The sequence below is a fragment of the Myotis brandtii genome, unplaced genomic scaffold (genome assembly GCF_000412655.1).
Source record: "Myotis brandtii unplaced genomic scaffold, ASM41265v1 scaffold266, whole genome shotgun sequence".
Lineage (NCBI taxonomy): Eukaryota > Metazoa > Chordata > Mammalia > Chiroptera > Vespertilionidae > Myotis > Myotis brandtii.
Window position 1 is genome coordinate 2,784,909 of NW_005360124.1, and position 13,228 is coordinate 2,798,136.

A 13,228-nucleotide genomic window follows, 5' to 3' on the forward strand; every position below is an offset into this window, starting at 1 on the left:
TCATCAGTGGAGTCATGGCTGTTCAGATCCATCCTGTAGTTATCCAGGTTGATCTTGGGGGGAGTCCTGTGCCTCTGTGGAGTCATTTGATTTGAGGTATAAGCTGGAGACTGCATGTCCATGGTCACGTTCAGGCCTTTGCTGGTCGCTGCAGCCTCATTGACTTTCTTCTCCTGTTCCTTCATAGGCGCTACTGCTCTTCATTTTCCTCCTTCTTCTGAACTTCCCTCTGCAGCCTCTCCTGTAGCCGCAGGGCTTTCTCCCTCTCCTGCAGCTCCCTCTTGGCCTAAAGCCGCTCCTGCTCCCGCTGCTCCGCCAGCCTTTTGGCCTTGGCCACCTAATGCAGCTCGTCCTCCCCTCCCCCTCCTTTTGCAGCAGCTTTTCATGTCACCACTCTTCGTGCTCCTGTTGCAGCCACCTGACTTTCCGTGTCTCTTCCTCCTGTTTCCTGTGCACCTCCATCTCCTCCATCTTCTTGGCCACTGACTTTTTCTTGGCCTTCTCCTCAGCCAATCACTCCTCCTTGGCTTTCTCATCCAGCTGAGCAAACTTCTGTTCAATCTGCTTCTTCATTTCCTCCTTCATTTGCTCCACCTGCTCCTGGGCCCGCAGCACCTTGTGCAGGCGCTCCTCCTGCTTCAGCTTCACCTCCTCCAGCTGCCCTCCTCCACCTTCTGCCTAAGGAGGTGCTCTGCCTCTTCCTTGCACCTCAGGTTCTCCAGGCACTGCTGCTCCTTCTCTGTAGGGTCCATGCGCAGGGGAGTGTTGCGTTTAATGAAGGATTTCCTGACATTGCTGCAGGAGGCTGAGGTCGGGGTCATGACCATCTGGTTCCTCTGCATGGTGTACAGGAAGGTCCAAGAGATGTACCACCTTGCTGGCCAGACAGGGCAGGGAAGAGGTCTTGCTCCGGGGGGCTGCAGCTCCTTCTCATCCAGCTGCTGCTCCTCGTCCAGCTCACTCACAGCCTGCTTATAGCTATGCTTCCTCCTGACACTCTGGGGTGGCTCCTTGGGGCCATCTGCTTGATTGATCTTGGCCTCTTTCTGCCCTACGGAGGGTGTTTCCTGGCCACCAGCTATGGGCTGCGAGCCAGGAGTGCTAATGGCAATCTTGGTGGCACTGCAGGGCCACAAGGTACTCCCTTCATTCTTGGGGACCTCCATAGACTCAGCCTCCTTGCTGGGGTCCTCCTCAGGGCTGATTTTCTGGGGTGCTGCAACATTTAGGTGCCTCTCCAGGTAACTGTGACAGATGCTATGCAGGCAGAGGCAGCCAGCTCTTTAGTGGCCTTCTTGGCAGTTCTGCTGTTGACCTGGGGACGGTGCTCTCCAATTTGGCCACCAGGGAGTACATCTGGCCAGAGAGTTCTTGGGACCCAGGGAAGATGAGGTGACTAAGCTGCGCTGCACTGATTGCTGGTCCACAAGAGAGCTTTTGAGTATGGAGAAGTTATCTGCCAGGATGGGAGCCAGACCCGCTCCTGCCATGGGGAGGCTGGGGAACCAGGTGAGTCCTGTGGGCCTGGAGAGGTCCATGTAAACCTGAGCTTGGAGGCAGACCAGCTGCTTTGACCTCTCACCCTTGGGGTCCCGGGGTGTATCAGGGAACTCACGGCACCAGACTCCAGTCTCCCGGTCTCTGACTTCTTGAGTGTTGGTTCCTCATCTGATATCAAGATGATGTGGCTGGAGCCAGGGTTGGGGACAGAGTCCAGCAGAAATGCACTGGCTGAGGTGCTGCTCGGCACTGTGGTGCTCGCTGACACCTATCTCCACCATGGGTACCAGCTGGCACTGCAACACTATTCTTGGGCTTGCAGATCAGCGCTGTGACTCAGGGATGGCGAAGCAGCATGGGTCACCCTCCACATGATGGAGCTATTGTTCCCTGCCACCTTGGCCAGCTCTCCACCTCGTCCTTGTTGCAAAGATGCTAGAAGCTCAACTGGCTGCTCTGTGTCTTTCTGTGAGACCACCTTTACCGGATGGGGTCTCTGTTTTCATCGGCTGCTTTGACCTCTCGCCCTTAGGGTCCCGGGGTATATCAGGGAACTCACGGCAACAGACTCCAGTCTCCTGGTCTCTGACTTCTTGAGTGTTGGTTCCTCATCTGATATCAAGATGATGTGGCTGGAGCCAGGGTTGGGGACAGAGTCCAGCAGAAATGCACTGGCTGAGGTGCTGCTCGGCACCGTGGCGCTCGCTGACGCCTATCTCCACCATGGGTACCAGCTGGCACTGTGCAACACTATTCTTGGGCTTGCAGATCAGCACTGTGAAAGACTCAGGGGTGGGTGAAGCGGCACGGGTCACCCTCCACACGACAGAGCCATTGTTCCCTGCCACCGTGGCCAGCTCTCCACCTCGTCCTTGTTGCAGAAATGCTAGGAGCTCAACTGGCTGCTCTGCGTCTTTCTATGAGACCACCTTTACCGGATGGGGTCTCTGTTTTCATCCTGAACATAAGATGGCTTTTCTTCTTTGGTCAGTTCTGCAAAGGTGTTTTGAGCGTCAGTTCCTCCTCTTTGCTGAATTCTCTGGTGAACATCGCTTGGCCTCCTCCTTGATTTCCTCAAGCCACACCAAGTCCTTGTCCACATTGCTGACAAACTCCATGAGCTTCTGGTTGCACAGCTCCAGCAGGTGAATGGGCCCTGCGGCTGTCGTCCCCATGGTGGCTCTGTTCTGACTCACTTCCTCTGAGCTCCAGCGCCAGGAGGTGTTGGGGGACCCAGACACATACTGGGAGGAACTGGATTGTCTGGCATCAGGGCAGGAACTCAGGGCGGCTTTCTACCAGACTGAGGTGCTCGCAGGGCTCATTGTTCCTATGCCAAGACCTCCCCTGTTCCAGAGCTGACTGGCAACCATATCTGAGCCCCCATCGTTCTGGAGCACCTCAGAATATAGCAAATTTTAAAGTCTGTTTTATTTCTAACCCAAACTGTTAATTTCCACAATAGCAAGTGATTTGTTTTTTGTTTTTGTTTTGGTTTTGATACTGGCTATGATACAATCATAGCAGAGTTGAAATATAATTAGGTGACCATAAAATTTGTTAGGCAAACCTTTTGAGAGAAAAAGGGGCACTTTAGTAATGCTGCTAGGAAAACAGTCCCAGGCAAGTGGGGACAGATGAACACCCTACATATAATAACACTGTGGTTTCAGCCAGTGAAGTTGGGCTAGCAACAGAGAAGACTTCTTCCTTAGTTAGGAAGTGAGGATCTCTCTGGGCCTCTCAGATCCCCTTCCCTTCAGGCAACATGGTGGTCTGGAATAAGCTTTGCAGGCAGACAAGCCTGGGTACAAATCCCTGCTCTGTTGCTTTCAGGCTTCGTGACCTTGTGCAAGTTACGCAATCTCTCTGAGCCTCAGTTTCCTCATCTCCTCTTGTCACGTGATCACATGTTTAAAGTGTCCAGCCCTGTAAAAAATCATTAGAAATCGTAGTCTCTTCCTCCCTATCTCCCACCATTTTTCTCAACAGATAAAGGAGAAATAGCTCTGCTTGTTGTATAGAGGTGATTGGTACTTTCAGAGAAAGTATATGTAGAGTTTTAAGTGGGATGGTGTATTGATAGATAGACTAAGATGTAGCTACACACACAAAAAAAACCACTGGAACTGGAGGGGTCTGGACCATCTGTAAAGTCCAATACTCCTAGAACTGAAGTGATATGTCTGAGGATACACAGGAGAGTTCTGGCTCAGCTGGGAACTGAATCCAGGTCCCTGGAATTCCAGGCCATTGTTCTTTCCCTTCCATCGTATTTTCCAGAATTTCCCTTCTCTCCTATGCTTCACTCTTCTCTTTCTCTCAATTCAAGAGGATAGCATACTTCCCAGAGGCAGTATAGCTAAGCTGATCAATGTATGTAAATCAGTCAGAGTTTAGCTCACCTCAAGAAGGATGGTTCTGGTTAATAAGTGACAAATATGTGACTTCTGTGGAGTCCTGACAAATTGGTGTGTGCTTGGCAGTAGTGACAATGGCAGATTCCAAATAGGAAAGTCATTGCCAAATGGGTTAATAGCTGGTTTGGCTCAGTGGATAGAGCGTCAGCCTGAAGACTGAAGGTTTGATTCTGGTCAAGGGCACATGCCCAGGTTGCAGGTTCGATCCCCAGTAGGGGGCGTGCAGGAGGCAGCCAATCAATGATTCTCTCTAATGTTTCTATCTCTCTCTCTTTCTCCCTCTCCCTTCCTCTCTGAAATCAATAAAAATATATTGGGGAAAAAATTACCCCAAGTAACCCTAACTCCAAAGTCTTTTGCTAAGGAGGTTAGTGTGGAGAAATGCAAATGACAGGTGATCTGTTATCTCTTGATATTGCCATATTGTCCTTAAAGTGACTTCTCACATTTTTCTTTTCTATACACTTCTGAGTCTTTCTACAAACTCAGGAGATAGTTAGGGGTTACAATTATCTTCATTTTGACACACTTGTTCTGGTGATACCAAATACTGCATTGCTTCATTCATAAAGGTTGTGGCATATAGGCAAACCAGATAAGGGCCATTGGCTGGTTTCTTTAGCTGTTTTGCATACACACAAACTGCTGGTAATCTCAGCTAAAGTACTTGGATTTTGTCATAAATGTGCTTGGAGTTAAGAGAGATTTCTGAATATAAATGTGAGCAATGCTTATTCCATCTTTACCTGCCACTAATTTTGCTGTATAGTAAAATATACCTTCAGCAATGAGAAGAACATTTTCAGTGACAGCATCTGTCCTCAGCTTGCTGAGTAGGTTGTGTTGTGGTGCATGGAGTGTCCTTAGGGAGTTCTGTCACAATGGGATCACGTGAATGGTGTGGACTGGCATGTGAAACCCGTTTGACTATCTGTGGCAGGCACACTGCCTACCCATCATCAATGGGCAGTCTTTTCCATCAGTATCTTTTGATTCTCACTATTTTACTTTATCTATCTATCTATCTATCTATTTATTCTTTTTGTTTATTTTTACCTGAGGATATTTTTCCATTGATTTTTAGAGAGAGTGGAAGGGAGGGGTGAGAGAGACACATCAACTGTTTGCCTCCCACACACACCAGGGGACTGAACCTGCAACTGAGGTACGTGCCCTTGACCAGAATCAAACCTGGGACCCTTCAGTCCGCAGGCTGATGCTCTATCCACTGATCCAAACAGGCTAGGGCATGATTCTATTTCACTTTATATAGTATTTCTTCAAATTGGATAATGAAAATAATGGTATAAAAATATAGTTATATCACTACAATAAAATGTAATTATAATAGTTAACATTTATTGAATATTAGAAACTTTCAGAAACGTTTGCAGCTATTTTCTAACTTTAATTGTGCTGCATAATTAAACTTGGAAACTATTTCCTAAATCACTGTCACTTGACTCCTTTAAAAAAAGCATACAGACTTTGAGCTTTGTGAATATATTCAGGAGGCTTCTCATACGTGATTGAAATAAAATTAATTTAATGGAGCAGAGTAGATAATCTTACTAATTTCATATTTCTGGTCTCCTTGGATATTTTTTGTTGGAATTCACCAGGAAAGGTGTGTAGGAAACTTTGAGCATCTATCATGTAAAGAAAATTAAGAAAATATGGATAACCAACTATAATTCTCCTTGTATTCTATAATAGTAGACTTGTTAGGAAACTAATCTATTTGTTAGTAAAATGATATTGCTTGATAATAGATCAAATGTAGCCTAATGTTCTTTGGTAAGCTACTAACATCTCATTGCTATAGTTTTTTTTCATGGATAGCACTTAGGCCTCCATAATGTCATTTAACCTTCACCGCAGCCTTATGAGTTAGGTGTACTCTTTTGTTGTAGCTAAGCAAACCGAGCTCCAAGAATATTAAGTATCTTAAATTAAAAATTACTTAATTACTACAGTCTCTTAATATAAGTGGCAGAGCTTGGATTTAAAGTCAGGGTTGTCTAACCTTTGTCTGGTCTCTTCTCCCAGCTGCTTTATAATTTGAGCATAGAGATGAGGGGGGAGTAAGATGAAACTCCAGCACATCTAACACTAGCAGTTAGAAAATCTCTGAGAGGAAAAGAAAGCATTTATTTCCCCACCTACCTCCTCCTTTTCAGAAAAGTAAGTGGTGACTTCTGTTAATGAGATCAAGGTACTGGATTTGAAACATCAGGAATCTAGCTGATTTTATTATAGTAGCATCTATTGACTAACACAGCCTATATGCCTAAAAAGACCCACAGGCACCTTTTGTATTGACCGCACAGACATTTTATAAAATCTGAATTTTAAAGCTTTCAGATGGAGTAAAATATGGTCAGGTTTTCCCCAGTGACCACCATTCCCTATTGTCCCACACCTGGCCCACACTCATTCACATTAGGCAACCACCTGGCCCATGGAGGCACTGGTCTTTGTGACCCTGGATTAGTTACTGTGATTATCTTCCCCAGAAGCTACTTGCTTTATTTTTTGCTATGCTCTATTTTTTCTCCTTATACCTTGGATTTTTCAGAAGGAAAATGAGGGAAAGAGAATAGGGAGAGCTGGGGACAGGGACTGAAATTTTACATAATGTGGCTAAGAAGGTCTCACTGGGAAGGTGACATTTGCTTAAAGACCTGCAAAGAGGGAGAGAGCATGAACCTATCTGCAGGGAGGGTGCTCCGAGCAGAGGGGACAGCAAGTGCAAAGGCCCTTTGGTGGGAGCATGACTGGCATGTTGGAGGAACAGCAGGGCATCTGTGTGGCTGGAGTGTAGTGAACAAGTGAGTCACAGGAGAACAAGGTCAGAGAGGTTAGGAGGGATGGGAGGAGGGCACACTGAGTAGCTCCCTAGACATCCCTGCAAGAACTGTACTTATACTCTGAGTAAGATGAAAAGCATTAGAGAATGTTGAGCACCTAAGTGACATGATCCACCTTATGTTTTCAAAGGCTCACTCAGGCTGCTGTGTTGATAATGGCCCTTACATGGGCAAGGGCTGAAGCGGGAGACCTGATCAGATGCTGTTGCAGTCATCGAAATGAGAAAGGATGGTGGCTTGGACCAGGGTGCTAATAGAGGTGGTGGTGAGAAGTAGTTCGATTCTGGATATGTTTTGAAGGTAGAGACATAGAAGTGCTGACAGGTTCAATGTGGTTGTGAATTGAGGAAGGTCAAGGTTTCTGGTCTGAACTACTGGAAGAATGGAGTCGCCATCAATAAAATACTGCAGTCTGGAAACTTGGGATTTTCCATAACCTCTTGTTATTGGGAGAGGCTTTTGGCAGGCAGAGACAGAGGAAGGAAGGGCTGGATATTAGGAAAAGGAGACTTAAGGAGGAAAGGCCACGCATGTGAGAAAAGGCTGTTAGAATACAGAGCATGGGAGATCTGTGTGACCACAGGGGCAAAGAAAATAGCCAGTGGGAGTGGTCTTTGTAGAGCAGTAATACTGGTCAGATACAATATGTTATGTTCACTGCTTTCTCAAGGAAAAGAGTACTGTGACTCTCCTGGGGATATGGAATACCAGAACGTAAAGATGTAGCATTCCAAATAGTCCTAACTCTTGTCATCTTTCCCTATAATTCCGATACTTTCTCCCTTCAGGTTTCATGAAGTATTAGAGGATAGTAGAAAATTTATGGCTTGCATTTATTTATTTATTTTTGTGTGTGTTTCAAATAAAACTTTATTTACAAAAACAGGATGAGTGCTAGATTTGGCTCATGAGCAGTGGTTTGCCAACTCCGATCAGTTATGAATTATGTTAGCAGTAAGGTGAGCCCCCAAAATCAGGGGTCCCGGTAGAATACAAAGGATACTAGGAATCAAGACAGCAAGGCAAATATCTTTACTCCTGCGGAGGGTGTGCACGCACAGGGTCTGGCAGCACGCACTCTATTTTTTATTTTTATTGAGGTGAAGTTCACATAAACTAACCATTTTGAAGTGAACAATTTGGTGGCATTTAGTACATTCACACTGTTTTGCAACTAACATTTTTATTTAGTTTCAGAATATATTTTTTGCCCCAAAGGAAGCCTCAAACCCATTAAGCATTTACTCCCTATTCCCCTCTTGTCTCAGCACCCTGGCAACTGATTTGTGTATTTTGAACCATTCTTGAATCACAGGTATAAATCACGGTAAATGATCATTTTAATGTGATGCTGAATTTGCTAGTTTATATTGATAATATCTGCATTTATGTTCATTAGGGATATTGGTCTGTAGTTTTCTTTTCTGCTAGTGTTTTTTTCTGGCTCTGGTATCAAGGTAATGCTGGCCTCATAAAATGAGATTATGAGTGTTCCCTCCTCTGATCTTTTGGAACAGTTTGAAAAAGCTTGGTATTAATTCCTCTCTAAATTTTTGGTTTGGTTAAATTCACCAGTGAAGCAATGTAGTATTAGGACTTTCCTTTATTGGAGATTTTTTTATTACTGACTCAATCTCCTTACTAGTTATTGGTCTACTTAGACTTTCTATTTCTTCCTGATTCAGTCCCGGTAGTTTTAATGATCATAAGAATTTTTAAATTTTTTTTAGGTCCAGTTTGTTGGCATATGGTTATTCATAGTACCTTCTTGTGATTCTTTGTATTTCTGTAGCAACAATTGTAATGTTTCCTTTTTCATTTATAATATTGATTTGTGTTTTCTTTTTTCCTGGTTAGTCTAAAAAAGTTTTATTAATCTTTCATCTTTTCAAAGAACCAGCTTAGTTTGGTTAATCTTTTTATTGTTTCTCTGTCCGTTATTTATTTCTGTTCTAGTTTTCATTATTTCCTTCCTCCTGCTCCCTTTGGGCTCAGTTTGTTCAACTTTTTCTAGTCCCATAAGGCAGAAAGTTAGGTTGTATATTTGGGACATTTTTTGCTTAACATAGGTATTTATTACTACCTATTTCTCTCTTACAACTGCTTTTGCTGCATCCCATAAATTTTGGTATGGTGTGTTTCCATTTGTCTCAAGATACTTTTTTATTTATCCTTTAATTTCTTCTTTGATCCATTGGTTTAGGAGAGTATTGTTTAGTGGCCCATTGCATGGGTTCGTGCACCCACAGCTGAAGGTGGAATCCTGCAGACTCGCGAGGAATCAGGCTCCCTCCTTTCTGGTTTCAGGGTGCGTCACCCGAGAACTGCTGCTGCCAAGTCACCGCAGTTTGGCAGCTCCTACATTGAGTGTCTGCCCCCTAGTGGTCAGTGCGCATCATATGTACCAGCTGTTGGATGGTCAGACGGTCACTTAGACTTTTATATATAGAGATAGATATCCATGTATGTATTTGTGAATTTTCTAGTTTTCCTCTTGTTATTGATTTCAGTGTTCTTGAACTTGGTAAGAGTTGTTTTATGGCTTAACAATCTATCCTAGAATATGCTCCAAGTGCACTTGAGAAGAATGTGTATTCTGCTGTTGTCAGATAAAATATTCTGTAAATGTATGTTAGGGCCATTTGGTCCATATTGTTGTTCAGATGTGCTGTATCCTCACTGATTCTGTCTGACCTGTCCATTGTTGAGAGTAGGGTATTGAAGTCCCATACTAGGATTGTATTGTTATTTATTTCTCCTTGTGGCTAATGTGCTGCATCCTCACTGATCTGTCTGACCTGTCCATTGTTGAGAGTGGGGTATTGAAGTCCCCTACTAGGATTGTATTGTTATTTATTTCTCCTTGTGGCTCTGTTAGGTTTTGCTTTATGTACTTAGGGGAAAATAATTTTTACACAGTCATATGCAATGATTCCTTTCATTGCTATTAATAAGCTGGAGAACTCTTCCAGTTGAACCCTTCTCACACTGTGTGTGTGCACATGGCTACAGGAAAATTTCAGCATCATTGACAAACCTGTACTATGCTTATATTTAAAGTAATTATTGATAAGTAAGGGCTTACTATTATAATTTTATTAACCGTTTTGGGACTGTTTTGTAGCTCCATTAAAAAATTTTTCTTATCCTGCTGTCTTTCTTTGTGTGTTTTGATGTCTTATTGTATCATTATGCTTTGACTTATTTATGATGTTCCTTTGTGTAATTACTACAGGTTTTTCCCTTGTGGTTACCACGAGGCTTATATAAATATCTTAAAATTATAACACCTTAGTTTAAGTTAATAGTAACTTAATTTCAATACAGTTCCTAAGATTTATACTTTTACTTCTCCCCCTCAACACTTGGGTTATTGACTTACCATTCCTTGTATTGTGTAACTAATAACAGATTATAGTAGTTACGATTATTTTTAATTTGTTTTTTTTTTAACTTTTAAACTAAAAGTATTACACACCATTACCAGTGACTTTTACACTACCTTATGTTTTTATGATGTTAATTAGTGTCCTTTTACTTCCACTCAGTGAACTCTCTTTAGTATTTCTGATAAGGAAGGTCCAGTGGTTATGAATTTCCTCAGCTTTTGTTGTGCAAGAAAGCTTTTACCCTCCATTTCTGAAGGTCAGCTTTGCAAGATATAGTATTCTTGGTTGACAGTTTTTTTCCCTTCATATTCTGAGTATGTCATCCATTCCCTTCTGGCCTGAAAAGTTTCTGTTGAGATGTACACCAAGAGTCTTATGGAGGTTCCCTTGTATACAATTTATCTTTTCTCTGGCTGCTTTTAAACTTTTATCTTTGACATTTGATAATTTAATCATAATGTGTCAGCATAGCTTTGGGTTCAACCTATTTGGGGGTCTTTTGGGCCTCTTGAATCTGGATGTCTATTTCTCTCCCCACATTTGGCAATTTTTTAAGCCACTGTTATTTTAAACTAGAGGCCCGGTGCACAAAAATTGGTGCACTGGAGGGGGCAGTCCCTCAGCCCATCCTGCCCCCTATCACATACTGGGAGCCCTCAGGGATGTCCTACTGATGGCTTAGGCCCGCTCCTTGATCCCCTTGGGGAGCAGGCCTAAGCCACAGTCTGGCCTCCCTTTGTGGGAGGCAACCTGGCTGATCAGGGGAAGGCACCAGCCCCATCACTCCGCTGTTGCAGCCACTGCCAGTCACAGCAGCCACCAAGGTGTTTTCATCAACACGGACTCCAATCCCTTCACCATGAAAAAATGATAGCTTTCTTTAGGCATTTTCAAGATGTGTCTTTCATAGGATATGACATTTCTTTCTTTCTTTTCTTATCCTCACGTGAGGATATGTTTCCATTGATTTTTAGAGAATGTGGAAGAGAAAGGAAAAGATAGAGAGAAACATCAAAGTGAGAGGAACACTTAGATTGGTTGCCTCCTGCATGAGCCCTGACCTGGGCCCGGGCCAGGGAGGAGCCTGCAACCTAGGTACGTGCCCTTAGTCAGAATTGAACCCAGACACGGCGGTGGGCAGGCTGAGGCATTATCCACTGAGCAAAACCAGCTAGGGCACGATATGACATTTCTTAGTCCTCCAGCAGCGGAACTTGCTTTTTTTCTCCAGGAGTGTGGTAAAAAACCCTATATCACCTTATTGGATTCTTATTACCCAAGTTACTAAGAATATTATCAGTGGCATACAGGGAGCTTAGCCAATGAGCAGTCAGAAAAGGTGTTTCCTCTGTGGTTCACACCAATTGCTGGCTCGGCCCCTGCCCAGGCCTAATGCCTCTGGCCCAGTCATTAGGCCTGGGCAGAGAACCCCCATCTCCCGCAATAGCCCGCTCCACCCCTGCCTAGGCCTAACGTGTGTGGCCCAGTCCTTAGGCCTGGGCAGGGGACCCCCAGCTCCCACAATCATCAGATCCGCCCCTGCTCCCGTGATCACTGACTCTGCCCCTGCTCCCCGCCATCACCGGCTCCCTCCCTGTTCCCTGCCATCGCCAGCTCTGCCCCTGCCCAGGCCTAAAGCCTCTGACCGAGGCGTTAGGCCTGAGCAGGGGACCCTCAGCTCCCCACCATCGCCGGATCCACCCCTGCTCCCCGTGATCGCTGGCTCCGCCCCTGCCCAGGCCTAATGCCTGTGGCCGAGGCATTAGGCCTGGGTAGGTGACCCCCAGCTCCCCGCGATCACCGACTCCGCCCCTGCCCAGGCCTAACTCCTCAAGGCATTAGGCCTGGGCAGGGGACCCCTCAGCTCTGATTGCAGGCTCTGATTGCCGCTGGGCGCCTACTTATGCAAATTAACTGCCATCTTTGGTTAATTTGCATACTCATCCGATTGGCTGGTGGGCATAGCAAAGGTACGGTCAATTTGTATGTTTTTCTATTATTAGGTAAGATATGCTTTCTCTTTCTCTCTGGAATTCCCAGAATATTGTTTCACTCTTTTTCATTCAGTTTTCTTTTTGTTTCTCTGACTGGATAAATTTCAAATGTCCTATCTTCCAGGTTGCTGATTCTCTGGCATGGTCTAGTCTGCTTCTGAAGCTCTCTACTGAATTTTCCCATTTAGTTATTGTATTTTTCAGCTCTAAGATTTCTGTTTGGGTAATTTTCTCAATGGTTTTTGTTGAACTTCTCATTTTGTTCACTCATTATTTTCCCAGTTTTGTTTAGTTGCCTGTCTATATGTTTTTATAGTTCACTAAACTTCTTTAAGAGGATTACTCTGAATAATTTGTCTGACAGGTCATAGATCTCTATTTCTTTAGGGTTATTAGTGCTTTATTAATTTTGCATAGTGGTATATTTACCTGACTTTTCATGATCCTTGATTTCTTATGTTGATATCTGTGTACTTGTATTAGTGGCATGTTCTTCCAGATGTTGTTGAAGAACTCTGTGACAAAACAAATCTGCAGTCAGCTCAGTTTGAGTTGTTGGATGTTTCTGCTACTAGAGTCTATTTTGGGGTGAGGCAATGGTTCAAGCTCTGAGGTCAGAGACTGGGGATGTGTGCCACTGGCTGAGAACAGCTGCATAGGACTACTAGCCTTTGTTCTCTGTCCAAATGAGGCTGTAGGATGGGCTCTGTACTAGTAGTTGCCTGAAATCTGTGGTCAGGATTACTACTACACAGTCAGGACTGTCTATACTCAGCAGTAAGTGGGGCTATGAATTGGCTGTGCAGGCCCTGGGTCCCATCCTGCTGCTTCACCAGGATAAGGAAGCTCACTGTTAACCAGAATCTGTTGCAGGCTCTGATTGCCGCTGGGCGCCTACTTATGCAAATTAACTGCCATCTTTGGTTAATTTGCATACTCATCCGATTGGCTGGTGGGCATAGCAAAGGTACGGTCAATTTGTATGTTTTTCTATTATTAGGTAAGATATGCTTTCTCTTTCTCTCTGGAATTCCCAGAATATTGTTTCACTCTTT

At 44.3% G+C, this 13,228-nt stretch overlaps 1 protein-coding gene and 1 pseudogene across 1 annotated transcript in view; one reads left to right on the forward strand and one right to left on the reverse strand.

Moving 5' to 3' along the window:
• The window catches only part of LOC102257509, a 3,145-nt pseudogene extending 274 nt beyond the window's left edge, over positions 1-2,871 (reverse strand).
• The window catches only part of FRMD3 (FERM domain containing 3), a 273,161-nt gene that overhangs the window by 253,298 nt on the left and 6,635 nt on the right, over positions 1-13,228 (forward strand). The window lies entirely within an intron of this gene.